General features: G+C 40.1%; 1 protein-coding gene and 1 pseudogene across 4 annotated transcripts in view; one reads left to right on the forward strand and one right to left on the reverse strand.

Moving 5' to 3' along the window:
• Nucleotides 1-1,717: 1,717 nt before the first annotated feature.
• ADIPOR2 (adiponectin receptor 2) overlaps nucleotides 1,718-15,055 on the forward strand; it is a 99,602-nt gene continuing 86,264 nt past the window's right edge. For 2 of the 4 annotated variants that reach the window (XR_010135633.1, XM_054527865.2), the window contains exon 1: nucleotides 10,090-13,762. The gene's annotated coding sequence lies outside the window, so the exon portion shown is untranslated. Of the gene's footprint in view, nucleotides 1,961-10,089; nucleotides 13,763-15,055 lie in introns of those variants that run through there. The other 2 variants (XM_009247313.4, XR_656189.4) reach the window with 2 other exon arrangements.
• Nucleotides 7,960-8,779, reverse strand: LOC100446744 (protein SDA1 homolog; annotated as a pseudogene).

Here is a 15,055-nt window from a genome sequence, read left to right on the forward strand (position 1 = left end):
CTGCCTCTCAGGTTCAAGTGATTCTCCTGCCTCAGCCTCCAGAGTAGCTGGGATTACAGGCACGCGCGACCATGCTTGGCTAATTTTTTGTATTTTTGTAGAGACGGGGTTTCGCCATGTTGGCCAGGCTGTTTTTGAACTCCTGACCTCAAGTGATCTGCCCGTCTCGGCCTCCCAAAGTGCTGGGATTACAGGTGTGAGCCACCGCGCTTGGCCTGGAAACCAGTCTTTAAGAGAAAGGGATGCAGGAAAGATTGGAGATCTTTGAAAAATCTCTTTTTAAAAAAATTATCTTTTTCGCTGTAGTTCTGTCACCTTTAGTAGACTCTTTATTAAGCCTAAGAATCTTATACTTCTTATCTCTGTTCTATGTGAGTTGGTATAACGGGTCAAATTCGCAATCCAGAAATGCTTGTATTGTTTCTGATGTGCTGAGGAGGTGTACAATTGTCTTCCTTGATTTCAACCTCAAAAGCTTTATATCTTTACCTGGGAACATAGAAGTCATTATTATTATGTCTTTCACAAATTATGTAAACTTAAAAAATTATATTTTCAATGTAAACCACTCCTTGGAGGAAATTAGTTCCTTTAACATTTATTTCCTAATTTTAATTTCTACTAGTTTTATCTCTTTCAAGCTTAAATGAGTGGGCCTTAGTTCTGTGTTATTGCCATCTTAATCATGTTCTTTGTGATTTTAGTAGCTTTACTTTTTAAAACTTACATTTCCATAATGAAGACTTCTGTATTTTTGTTTTTTTCGTCATATATCCTACTCCAGCTCCCTCAAGACCTGTCAGCTTTTCCCTGCACCCTTTGTTATCTCTTGCTGTGGTCCAACGGGAAGGACAGTAAGCCATGGGCACAGACTTTCCCTAAATCGTATGGATTTCCTTTAGTCAATAACAAGAATTTTGATAGTTAAGGCATTTACGCCTTAAGAATGTGATAAATTCCCCCTCCTACTGAATGTAAAGAACTATTTTTCTATGCAGACTAACTCTTATATTCACTTTTCTTATAGAATAAGTATGTAACCAAATCTGTTCTTGGCTTCTAAGAAGTTAGAACTCAATGTAAAGCTGACTTGTAGAAAATTACTTACTCATTCCGGGTAAATGGACGCAGGTATTTAGTGCTTAAGTAGGTTCTGATATACCATTACATTAACATCATTTTAAAAATCGCTCTGAATTATATGTATTTTAAGAGTGACTGGGTTTTTAAAAAAATAGAAGTGGTAGAGCATAAATCATAATCTTTAATAAGGTAATAAAAGGCAAACATTATTGCTCTGGGCAAAACTTGGCTAATGCTTTTGGATTTATTTCCTAAGTCTTCACAGACGACGCTCCGCATCCTATCAGCCCTTGGCAGAGACACACGATCCAGCCTAAATCCTCAAATTCTGGCTCTTGCCCAAAGTGTGTAGCCAGTATCCATAGAGACTGCGAAAAGCATCCGCGAGCCGGGGCGGCCCCCTCCTCCTCAGCTCCAAATTGCTTCCTTTTTCAGTGGGAGGAAAAAACTCCGAGGAGTTGTGTGAGTGCCTAAGGAGCGCACGCTCCTGGGTCCCTCAACGCCCAGTATAGTTTTCGCTAAGTTCCTGGCCGAACCACAGCTCCCACGATGCACCCAGGTTCTAGAGCGGTCAGAGGGGCAGCTTCCGGTTTAGGACAGCGCGGCTGCGCACGGCGTGTGGTCTTATTGGTTTAAACCGCCTCGTGCGATGCGCGTCACGGCGACGTGCGGTCGTGGGGGCGGGGAGACGCGGCGGCGGCGGTCGCTGTCGCGGCGGCGCGAGCGCGATTCCAGAAGCGGCATCGCGGCGGCGGCAGCGGCGGCGGCTACACCGGGCTTGGCCCCTTCCCTCCTCCGTTCCCCCCTCCTCCCCCCTCCCCTCAGCGGTGGCTCCCAAGAAGTCGGAGACACGCGGCGAGGCGGCGACGGGCTCTGGGTGAGGGTCTCTGGAGTGTGGGCGCCGTTTCCTGGGCGCAGAGGGAGAGCCTGGGGTCGGGGGGAGGCGAGAGCTGAGGGGGCGAATGTCCCTGGCGCGGGCGGGAGAGCGCGCTCTCGGCCCGGCCCGCAACTTGATCCCTAAGTCTGACCTGCCGCCCGGCGCGCCTTGGCCTGAGGGGCGGTCGTGTGGGGACCTGGAGCCGCCCTCCTTGCGACCGCTGTCGGAGGAGTCCGGCGCCCACTGCCGCCCTCGCCTCGCCTCTCGCGGTGGAGGGTCGGAGCCTGCTGCCCTCCGCTCACCTTCGGGTGCAGTTGCTCCAGCTCCCTGCCCGCGGAGAGGATCTCCCCGCCCTTCTTCGTCTCTCGTCTGTTTTTATCACTTCTAGGAATTTCTTTGGTGGAAGCTTGGGATGGGCTCTCAGCGCTACTTTCACAGTGACTGGGGTGGGGAGAGTTCCCTCACCTTTCTCAGGTGGCGCGTCGGGCAGCCTGCTTGGTACCTTGAGTTCTGTTTTCCCAAGCCCCCGTCCGTCAGTGTTCGCTTCTTTTAAAATTACCGATAACAGGGTTATAAATCAGTTTTTAGGGGGTTCGGAGAGAGTTTGGGTTGGAAACTGTTAGCTCTTTTTTCCTCTTGGCTTTTGATTTTGATTTAAACGTTTGCCTCTGAAATTTTGACAACTTCATAAGATGGTCCAAAAGTGAATTTTGGTAGAAAGATTTAAATGCACAATTGGGATTTTATGGGGGTACGGTGACTTCATTGCAGGTTGTTGACTTTTTTTTTTTTTAAATAAGGTGTTCTTTTAATTTTTCGACTCTGGGTTTCTGAGACTTGGTTATTGTCCCCCATTTCTGTTCCAAAAGCAGACTTTTTTTTTTTATCACCCCTTCCCCTCACCCAGAGAATCCCTTTAAACGCCAAGAAATCTGTCATAACATTTAGCATTATTTGATCACAAAACTTTTCCAAATGAAAACTAAAAATTCCTTCAGAAAAAAGCATCCGTCTACCCATAGCATTATTTTTTGGGCGGAGATTATACGTCTTGTCAGTTCTGAAAGTTTGAAGTGACCTCTTACCAAAGGCCACCCTTATGTCTCCTTAAACGACTCTTAGGTAATTCCTAGATGTTTTCATCCGTTCTTATAAATTTGTTGTCAGAGTGCTGATTGTGATGATCTGTAACTAAAATTATTTCATCAGTAAAGATTTCCACACGTGGCAGCTGCTTGTTGGTGAATTATGAAATTTGAAAAAATTGCAAATTAAATGTGAAAGGCATATTTCTTTTAACTTCTGATTGTAACTCTGCCCACCAGTATACGTTCCTATCTGGACTTTGGTCTGCTTAGCAGATTTCCTCTTTTCACTTGGCACTAGGAATGAAAGTAGGATTTCCAGAGCCTAAAAGAGAGTTTTTTTTTTTTTCTATCCCTAGGCTCCTTGTATGAATTTATAAATAAATGATTTTTTTTCTATCAGTAGTATCAATTTAGCTGGTGCACTTTTTTTTTTTTAGTATAAATCACATTTTGTTTCCTAAAATGAAAATAATTTTGTTTTATTCTTTATTTCAGGGATTGACAGATTTTAAAGCCTGCAGGCCAAGTCCTGCCAGTTGCCTCTTTTTGTAAATAAAGATTTGATTAGGCCTGGTGCGGTCGCTGACGCCGGTAATCCCAGCACTTTGGGAGGTCGAGGCGGGCAGATAACCTGAGATCAGGAGTTTGAGACCAGCTTGGCCAACATGGTGAAACCCCGTCCCTATTAAAACTACAAAAATTAGCCGGGTGTGGTGGCGCACGCTTGTTATCCCAGCTGCCCGGGAGGCTGAGGCAGGAGAATCGTTTAAACCCGGGAGGTGGAGGTTGCAGTGAGCCAAGATTGCGCCATTGCACTCCAGCCTGAGCAACAAGAGCGAAACTCCGTCTTAAAAAAAGAGGAAGAAAAAAGTTTTTATTAGAACATAGCCATATGCAGTCGTTTAGGTATTGTCTGTGGTTTCTTTTGGGGTACAGCAGCAGAGTTGAGTAGTTGTGCCAGAGAGCCATATGGCCTGTAACACCTAATATTTATTTACTATGTGGACCTTAATATAAAAAGTTTGCCGAGCTCCATTAAAAATGATACGTAGTCAATGTCGAAAAATTTAAATGAGTCAGAAAATTGTAAAGGAGAAAGTAAAAGTTATTTACAAGTACACCACTTGGGGATTTTTTTGTGTGACTATAGAATCTGTTGGTGATTGTTTTTTATATAAATTAGCTCAAGTTGATAAATGTTGGTTTGTAATCTGCTTTTTTTTTTGTTTGTTTTTTGAGACGGAGTTTCGCTTTTGTTGCCCAGGCTGGAGTGCAATGGCACGATCTTGGCTCACTGCAACCTCCGCCTCCCAGGTTCAAGCAATTCTCCTGCCTCAGCCTCTCGAGTAGCTGGGATTACAGGTGTGCGCCACCCAGCCCGGCTAATTTTTTTTTTTTTTTATTTATTTTTAGTAGAGACGGGGTTTCACCATGTTGGCCAGGCTGGTCTCGAACTCCTCAGGGGATCCACCTGCCTCACCCCTCAAAGTGCTGGGATTACAGGTGTGAGCAACCGTGCCCAGCCCTGTAATCTGCTTTTTTAAAAAGTATTTCATTATTTGTATTTGGGTTTTGATTGCTTTTGTATTTTCTGCATTGGAGGTCTTTCTAGAGAGGGGCTTATGAACCGAGTTTTCCTGATTAGTCTTACCAGTCAAGATTTAAAAAGAAAATCCAGGAATAATAATAAATGCTTGGTAATGAAGATGCTGGGTAACATTTATTGAGCACTTACTATGTACTAGACAATTTCCACTACTTTATGTGTATTAAATTATTTAATTGCTGTGGCAGCTCTGTGAGTGTATACTATAATTTCTGTTTTACAGGTGAGGAAACTAAGGCAAGGAGAAAAATCAAGTAACTGTTGGAAGTTTATCAGCTAGCAAATGGTGGAGCTAGGATTTGATTTCATGCAGTCTGATTTGAGAAACCCAAATTCTTAACAATATGCTACAGAGCCTCTACTTACATTATTGCTCAGTGTAGAAAGTTTAGACAGTCCAGAGATAATACGGTCATCCGTTGGTGTCTGTAGGGATTGCTTCTAGGACCTTTGGTGGATACCAAGATCCACAGATGCTCAAATTTCTCATATAAATGGCATAGTATTTGCATATAACCTGTGCATATCCTCCCAAATACTTTATATCATTTCTAGATTACTTATAATACCTAATACAATATAAATGCTGTGTAAATAGTTGTTATACTGTATTGTTTAGGGAATAAAGACAAGAAAAAAAGTCTGCATGTTTCAAATACAGATGCTATATTAAACTTTTTGGATCCAAGCTTGGTTGAATCCACAGACATAGAGCCCATGGATATGGAGGGCCAACTGTGTAATGTAAAAAAATTCCTTCTCATGTGCTAGTTTCCAGTTTCATCCTTTGTAGGTAACCATGGGCAAAAGTTTGATACAGGTCTTTTCACCTCTCTTTGTGTGCATATACAAGTAATTATTTGCAAATTTGTCTGCATATTCAGAATTTAAAAATTACACTTTTTTTTAGCAGCTTTAGATGTACAGAAATTTGAGCCGATAGCCCAGAAAGTTCCTATATTCCCTTCCCTCCCCTCGTTTCTCCTATTGCGAACATCTTGCATTAATTTGACACATTTATTGCATTTGATGAGCCCATATCAATATGTTGTTATTTATTAGTCCATAGTTTACATAGGGCTTATTCTTTGTGTTGCAGTTTTTTTTTTTTTTTTTTTTTTTTTAAGATCTCACTCTATCTCAGGCTGGAGTGCACTGGTGCCGTCATAGCTCTGCAGCCTCGACCTCCCGGGCTCAAGCGATCCTCCCAATTTAGCCTCCCAAAGTGTTAGGGTTACAGGCATGAGCCACTGCACTTGGCTGAGAGTTGTTTTTTACAAAAATGGGATCAAGCCCAGTGGTGGCTTGTGCCTGTAGTCCCAGCTACTTGGGAGGTTGAGGTGGGAGGATTGCTTGAGGCTAGGAGTTTGAGACCAGTCTGGGCAACACAGCATGACTCTGTCTCTTTAAAAAAAAAAAAAAAAAAAAAAAGTGGGCTGAGGGCGGTGGCTAACGCCTGTAATCCGTGCACTTTGGGAGGCCAAGGCAGGTGAATCACCTGAGGTCAGGAGTTCGAGACCAACCTGGCCAATATGATAAAACCCCATCTCTACTAAAAATACAAAAAAAAAAAAAATTAGCTGGGTATGGTGGTGTGCGCCTGTAATCCCAACTACTCAGGAGGTTGAGGCAGGAGAATCGCTTGAACCTGGGAGGCAGAGGTTGCAGTGAGCCGAGATTGCGCCACTGCACTCCAGCCTGGACAACAAGAGCAAAACTCCATCTCAAAAAAAAAAAAAAAAAAAAGACGAAACCAGTCATTAAGCAGTCATTCACCTTTTTTGGTGGTTTTCAGGATATAGTGCTTTTGGACTTTCTAATGTAAACATTCTTGATTTACTAATTTTCAGATTAATGACAATTTATTTTGGGAATGGAAGGCTGGCTTGGATGTTACTTTTTCTCTCTCTTTTTCTATTTTTCTGTTTTATTTTTTTTTTTTTTTACGTGTACCTCGTAGTGGCAGCAGCTTTTCCCCAAAGGAATGCTTATTTTTTTGGACTGGACATTTTGGCTATACCTAATCATCAAAGTTCTTCTTTTTTCTCTTTATTTCTGGATTTGGAAAATGGATTCATTTTGGTTTTCTTCTTCATAAATTCTTTTTGGTCTGTCCAGCCATTGCAGTTGCTAGTCATGTCTCTTTGTCAGACTTTGGCTTTTTATGACGGTCATCAATGTTAGAAAAAATTACTTGCTGTTTATCACTGTCTATTTCAATACATTTCCTCTTGGGCTTTCTCTGGGGTCAGCATTGAATTTTTCCTTAGTTGAGCCATGCAGATTTTCTAGAAGTCATCCTTTAGTTTGGCTTTTTACTCCTCCATGGGTGCTGTTCAGCTTCTAGGAGATTTCTTGCAGTTTCTACTCGTCAACAGATTCACCAGCAGCACCCTCCTCCTCACTGAGACTGGTGCTTCCCCACCCATCTTTATCATTTTTGGCCTTCTCTTTTTCTTTCTCTTTTCTTTTTTCCTTCTTTTTTTTTTTTTTTTGGTTACAGGGTCTTACTCTGTTGCCCAGACTGGAGTGCAGTGGTGCAATTGTAGTTTACTGCAACCTCCGCTTCATGGGCTCAAGTGATCCTCCCACTTCAGCTTCCCAAGTAGCTGGGATTACAGGCATGCACCACCATGCCTGGCTAATGTTTGTATTTTTTGTAGAAACAGGGTTTTGCCATGTTGTCCAGGCTGGTCTTGAACTCCTGGCCTCGAGCGATCCTCCTCCCTCAGCCTCTTGAATAGCTGGATTTAACAGGCAGGAGCCATTGTCCCTGGCCATATTCTTGCACTCTTGATTTTACTGGGGCCTCTGTCAGCTTACCCTGGAATTTATTCTGTATCATCTGAGGATTTGGAAGAACTGAATCACAGTTACAGTAGACAGCATCATATTCTTATCCTTGTGTGTTTTATACTGGGACAGGTCTTGAGGAAGTTCATCTGTCATGGCTAGGGAACATTGAGCTATTACCTATTATAGCACTGATTTGGACTGTCATGCCTAAAGTTCTTGTTCATAACATCATGGTTGGTCACAGTCATGAGCAATAACTGAGTGATCTCTGGGACTAACAGGTGATGAAATACATGTTTAGCAAACAGTGATTTCTGTTACTTCTCTGTGGTGCAGCAGCAGAAATTTTGCCCAAAGGCATAGAAGTTAGAGGGCTTATGAATTTCTACCAATCTGGAAATAAGATTTATGAGCATCATGTTACTTCAGACCTCTGCTTAGAGATTTCTAGCTGTGTGCTTCAGGAGTGTTTTGGTAAAACTTTGAGGATCATGAATAAAGCTAATAGCTTAAAAGTTAAACACGTTGAGTTTTTTCTTCTTTTGTTTCTCGGGCACTTTTCATAACATTTTCAGTGTTTTGTGTTTGGAGCCACTCTTCCCAGTGACATGCTGCACTAGTATGTCTCTTGTCACTTTATCCTCAGATTCTGAGTCTGTCCTATTTGTTTCTCTTCTTCATCTTATCCTAGGAAGAATGTCAAGGTGGCAACCAATATCTCGAAACATGCAGTTGTGATGACATTGACAGTTTTGGCATCAGTCAAGATGTTTCTTGTAGAGTTCAGTCATAACATCCAAAGATATCTTGGCTGCAGTTACATTGCTGTCTCTTAACACGGTGTATATGAAATTCTGCAGTACTGTATCTACTTTATTCTTGTGTTTTACAGTTATATTCTTGCTATCAGTCACAACATGAGTATGTAAAGTCTCAAAAGCTTATTATGGCAACTTGGAAGTTCAAAGAAGAGCTCTAGCAAACTTGATGGATGGATATGATACTTCTCAGCAAGATCAAAGCTTTGCAAAATGTTATTAGATGATTTTGATTCAAGACAGTACAGTATAATTGTAGGAAAGTAGATCTTTTAGCTCTTGAGGAAAGTTACTTAGATGTTCTTGGTAACAGTGACCAATCTGTGCCATAAATATCACCAGCTCTGTCAATTCTTTGCCGGGTTTATTGGTTTTAATTTGAGAATCTCCATATTGGATTTGTAGTGCATATAGTACTGCTGTAGAAACCCTTTAATGTCAGCCAGTGGCTCCACTTTATTAGATTCTGTAACTGCTGCTTGTTACTGGGCAGCTAGTTTCTGCAGGACATGTTGGCTGTAGACTGGATCCACAGTGAGTAGTTCTCAGAGAACCCGTACTGCTGACATTTGCAAACCCATTTCAGCTATGGTGTGGAGTTGTGGCGTTGTACTTCTGAATGTGACCAGAAACAGCGTTTGGGAGCTCAGCAGGTGGTGCTGTCTTGGCTGATTGTGTGTGTGTGTGTGTGTGTGTGTGTGTGTGTGTGTGTGTGTGTATTTTATTTAATTTCTGAGACAGGGTCTTGCTCTGTCACCCAGGCTGGAGTGCCATGGCACAATCACGGCTCACTGCCCTCTCGAACTCAAACAAACAGTCCTCCCAACTGAGACTCCCACGTAGCTGGGACTATAGATGCACGCCAGGCTAATTTTTGCATTTTTAATAGAGACGAGGTTTTGCCATGTTGCCCAGGCTGGCCTTGAACTCCTGGACTCAAGTGATCCTCTTTGCCTTAGCTTCTCAAAGTGCTGGGATTATAGGCATGAGCCACCATGCCAGGCCCTGTGTGTGTGTTTTTAAAATTAATATTTGTGGCTTACTTTACATCTGCATCTACTCTCTTCTTTTTAGTAGTTCTCTAGTGTAGTATTATTAAATGGATATTCTATAACTTAATACTGCTCTTATTGATGGATATTTAGATTATATAAATGGATTGTAAATTGTCCATACATTTTATGTATATTTATTGCAAGCTAATTCCCCTTTAGTAATTTTGTAATAGTTGAAGAAAACACATTTTTCATTTTGATGTGTATTATCAGACTGCCATCCAGAAACGTCACAGCAATGTAAACTCTTACCAGAAATGTGGGTGGGGTCTAGCTTCTCTGTGTCATTACAAATTAAAAAAAAAAATTCGTTTATCTGATAGGAGGTTAAGCATTTGCAGTATATTCTGTCTAACTGGGAGATGTGCTTTGTTTCAATAGCATTCTTTTAAAGTTGATTTACTATTACTTCAGGTGGAGCATGCATTCTGTTCCTGGGCCTCCCTTAGGTGGAGCTGCTCCACCTATTTACGTTCTCTGCTTGGCTCTTGAAAGCATATGGTTTTGTTATCACTGATCAAAAAGAATCTGGGTGCCTGCCTAATAGACTATATATTTCTTGAGGGTAAGGAACGTGTAACTTTCTTGATATCTACTAGCAGGTCTGGTATATAGCAGGTGGTAAGTAAATGGTCTTTTAAAAACCTAAATTGGTTCATGAACCAATAACTGTTGGGGTTACTGCTGAGTGAAGCAGTAACTGTTGGGGTTACTGCTGAGTGAAGTGTGCTTTAAAATATTTTCAAATTGTGGAATACAAACTTGAAAAACTGCAGTGCATGCTGGGCGCGGTGGCTCAGGCCTGTAATCCCAGCACTTTGGGACGCCAAGGTGGGCGGATCACCTGAGTTTGGGAGTTCGAGACCAGCCTGGCCAACATGGCGAAACCCCCGTCTCTACTGAAAATACTAAAACAAAACAAAACAAAACAAAAACAAAAATTAGCCAGGCATGGTGGCCACTGCTTGTAATCCCAGCTACTTGGGAGACCGAGGCAGGAGAATCACTTGAACCCGGGAGGCAGAGGTTGTGGTGAGCTGAGATCGCACCATTGCACTCCAGCCTGGGCAACAAGAGCGAAACTCCATCTTAAAAAGAAAAGAAAAACTTCAGTATAAAATTGTCACTTTGGCGTATGTTGTCTCTCATCTTTCATCTCTAAAATGAGTTAAATAGGACGAACTGATATCTTAGGACCTGTTAGGAAATAATTAGCCTATTTTATAAGTACATTTGGTATTTAGAAATTGGAAGTTGAGGAATTTATTAAAAAGGGGATTTGTTTAACATTACTTATGGTTTTGAGTTTTCTGGATTGGAGTATACCATGTGTTAGAAGGGGATATATGTTGGCTAATGATATTATAGATTGGCTTAATTAGACAAGTGTCCAGACAGTAGGAAAAGGGAAGCTAAATTCCGAGAATTGCCAGATTATCTTCAGGCATGGGAAAAATAACTGGAAAAGGACACTTAAGTTTTTTAGTGGAAGACTACAACAAAATGGTATTTTCTTTATAACTGACTGATCATATTACACATTCTTACTGGATTTATTGAATATAAGAATATTCTTATTTCCACAATATCTGTGTACTAGAAAACAAAAACAAAACATACAACGCATATAGTCTTAAAAGGGGCAAAATTAGTTAGCTTATTACACTTTGGCCATTTAGGCCTTTCTTTTGTATGTTTGTTGTTAGTATATCAGCTGATTATTTTTCATTGACAACATATTCACTTGTATGCTGTTTTGAAATTAAGTTTAGTGAACATGTATGCCTAGTTGTATCCATATATCCATTCCTTTGGTTAAGGAGGATGTTTTTGTGGTAGGGGTTACATTATGAAAACTTCAGCAGAATGGAACAGAACGTTGACTTTATTTTCTTGAAATTTATTTTATCCTATTTCTTCCAGAAAGGATATCTGGTAACTTAAAATAAAAGATCTGGAAGTATAATAAAATATGTGTAAGAAAAAGAAATCAGGGAAAGGACAAAGCATATATTCTTTTCCCAAGTGACAGCATAATTCAATGACTAAGAATAAAAATTGGGTTTGAATTTGCTTGGCAGTGAGGGTAAAAATGGAAGTATGGTAAAATACATAGCACTAAACTGAAAGGAGGAACAAGACCAATTTTTCAGGGGTGAAATCCTCTCTTCACAGATTTTTAAGAAACTATTTAAACTGGACATTATATAAAAGTGTTTTGTTGTTGTTAGTGGCCCTAGATAAAAAAAAAAAAAAAAAGGTGAGGGCTAAGCATTAAGATTTCAAGCCAATGAAATACATTTTAGGGATTGATTTGAATTTAGGCTGCAGATGTATGTTTTATTTGGCCAATATAGGTTTTTTTTTTCTTAAAATATTTCAAACATACATGAGACTACAGAGACCAATATAATTAATATTCATATATTAACCATACAGCTGTAGCACATCTTAGCATGTTCCCATATTTCTCATTTTTTTGAGGAAAAAAATATCATGTACAGTTGAAGCAACTTCTTGGATTACAGTTTACTTTCTTCCCAGAAGTTAACTATTATTCTGAGTATGGTGTTGATCTTTTTTTTTTTTTTTTTTTTTTTTTGGAAACAGGGTCTCACTCTGTCACCCAGGCTAGAGTACAGGCGCATGATCATGGCTCACTGCAGCCCATCTCCTTTGCTCAAGCAATCCTCCCACTTCAGCCTTCCAAGTAGCTGGGAACTCGGGTTTACACCACTGTGCCCAGCTAATATTTGTATATTTTGTAGAGATTGGGTTTCGCCTGTTGCCCAGGCTGGTCTCCTGTGCTCAAGCAGTCCAACCTCGGCCTCCCAAAAGTGCTGGGATTACAGGTGTGAGCCACCACTCCTGGCCTGATCATTTTTAATGCATGTTTTTATGTAATTACTACATGAGTATATATTCACAAACAAATCATAGTATTGCTTTGCATATTTTCAGATTTGATGTAAATGATGTATTCTGCCTATTCTATAATTTGTCTTTCATGAAAACTTTTTTGATTTATATGAAACTGCTGATACGTTACCATTTTGACCTCCAAAAATGACAGTTTTATATGGCCCACCCTAATAGTCATTACTTTTATCTGCTGTAAAATTATTTTCTATTATATGAATATAGCCAGATAAAATTTATTTATTCTCATGTTGATAGGCATTTAGATTGTTTCCAGGTTTTCATGTATTAAAAATAATGTTACATTGAACATTCCTTATTAGTAATCATTGTGCTTACATTTAAGATTTTTGGCAAGTTTTAAAAACTGCATGTTGTGGCCGGGCACTGTGGCTTCAGCCTGTAATATCAGCACTTTGGGAGGCTGAGGTGGGTGGATCACCTGAGGTCAGGAGTTTGAGGCCAGCCTGACCAACATGGTGAAACTCCATCTCTCCTAAAAATACAAACATTAGCTGGGTGGGGTGGCGGGTGCCTGTAATCACAGCTACTCAGGAGGCTGAGGCAGGAGAATCGCTTGAATCTGGGAGGCAGAGGTTGCAGTGAGCCGAGATCATGCCATTGCACTCCAGCTTGGGTGACGAGCGAAACTCCATCTTAAAAAACAAATGAACAAACAAAACCCTCGCATGTCGTGACTCCCTAATGGATTGTGAAATCAATTTAGGAATTAGAAAAGTATCAGGTTGTATTGCAAACAATAAGGATAAAATGTTTTGTGAAATTTTTATTTCTGTGTGTATGTATGTGGTTATTAAGTTTGAAATGAAGCCCTCTATGGTGAATTACCCAGAATTGCAATTATTGGGCTGAAGATTTTGGAGGTTATGGGAATTTTTTTAGCTGTATTGGATATTGTCAAATTTGCTGTCACTTTGCATATTTTAGCACTAGAGTATGAGAATTTGCTATCTTCCGATTGTTATGATTCATGGCATTGTCAGATTTTTTACATGTTTACAAATCAGATGAGTGTGAAATGGTACCACATTGTCTTAATTTTTATTTTTGATTATGGGGTTGAGTATGTTTTCAAATGTTAGGTGACTATTCAAGTGTTTGTTTCTTGAATTGGCTGTTCTTTTCCTTCCACAGCCATTTGGGTGGTCTTTCTAAATTGATTTTAGAAAGTTTTAAGTTCGTTACATACTTTGATTATGTTTGTTAAGTGAATTGCAGCTGTCTTTTCTCAGTCTGTGTGGCTTATCTCTTAACTTTTTATATGGTTTGTTTTGTTAAATAGAAATGATTATTATAAAATATATCACTATTTTCTTGTTTGTGTTTTATTTAAGAAATCTGGGGTGATCACTCTGTGGTTCTCCTCATGCACATGAATAAATTTGTTACTTCATTTCTTCAGTTGATCTCCCTTTTGTGAGGTGGTTTTTAAGTGAACCATTAAAGAGCAAAGGAGAAGTTTTCCCGTGACTCCCACACTGCTATTCAAAACTTCCTGGGTTAGTAAGCCTTCTTGTGAATTGTCTTTAAAATGTTTATTAAAAACTCTTAGGAGCTCTCATATAAAGTCTTAAATTTGTGTACAAAGATGCTTTCTGACATTGCTTGACTAGTGAAGAAAGTTAAAACAATCTAAATGTTAAAAAATATTATATGTATCCAGACTTCAGAATTTTTTTGTAGACATTAAGAGAATAAGCTAGAGCTATACATTGTGACATGAAAATGCCTACTATATACTAGTTAAGTTTTTTAAAAAGTATATTACAGAGTAAATATGCACAGTATAATCTTACAGTGCAAAATTTTTGCAGGCACATATGTATATGATATATGCAATCTATGCATATAGAAGGGTCTGAAAATATATAATAGTTGCCACTGGAGTGGTATGTGGGTTTGTGTTGCTTTAATTTTTTTCAGTACACATTTAGACAAAAGTAGAAAACAATTTAAAAGAAATTTGGCTGGGTGTGGTGGCTCATGGCCGTAATCTCAGTACTTTGGGTGGCTGAGATAGGAAGTTTGCTTGAGCCCAAGGGTTTGAGACCAACCTGGGCAACAGAGTGAGACCTGTCTCTACAAAAAAATTAAAACATTAGCCAAGTGTGGTAGTGCGTGCCGGGACTGAGGTGGGAGGATAGCTTGAACCTGGGAGGTCAAGGCTGCAGTGAGCTGTGATTGAGCCACTGCACTCCAGCCTGGGTGACAGAGCGAGACACTGTCACACGAATAAATAAATAAATAAATGGGAGAATCTTAATAACCTTGGAGTATGGAATAGATTTGTTTGTTTTTTTGTTTGCGACAGGGCTCAAGTTATCCTACCACCTCAGCCTCTCTAGTAGCTAAGACTAGAGGCATGTGCCACCACACATGATTAATTTAATTTAGTTTTGTGAGGACAGGATCTCACTATGTTGCCCAGGCTGGTCTCAAACTCCTGGCCTAACTGATCCTCCTGCCTCAGCCTCCCAAAGTGCTGGGATTACAGATGTGAACCACTGTGCCCCCACCAGTTTTTTTTTTTTATATGTATATTTGGGTCTTGATTCTACCTGGAAATTTTTTTTTTTTTTGGTGTGTGATGTGAGGCAGGGATCAAATTTAATTTTATTATATGCATACCCAATAACCATATTACTGTTAACAGAGTGTTTTGAATTTTTGAGTTATAATTTTTAAAAGCAGCACATGGTTTCTTGTTAAGCACAATTACAGTCTTTTTGTCCTTCACCAGGCTGCTTCATATATTCAAGTTTGTGATCTCTGTGACCAGAGTGATATGATTG

The sequence above is a fragment of the Pongo abelii genome, chromosome 10 (genome assembly GCF_028885655.2).
Source record: "Pongo abelii isolate AG06213 chromosome 10, NHGRI_mPonAbe1-v2.0_pri, whole genome shotgun sequence".
NCBI lineage: Eukaryota > Metazoa > Chordata > Mammalia > Primates > Hominidae > Pongo > Pongo abelii.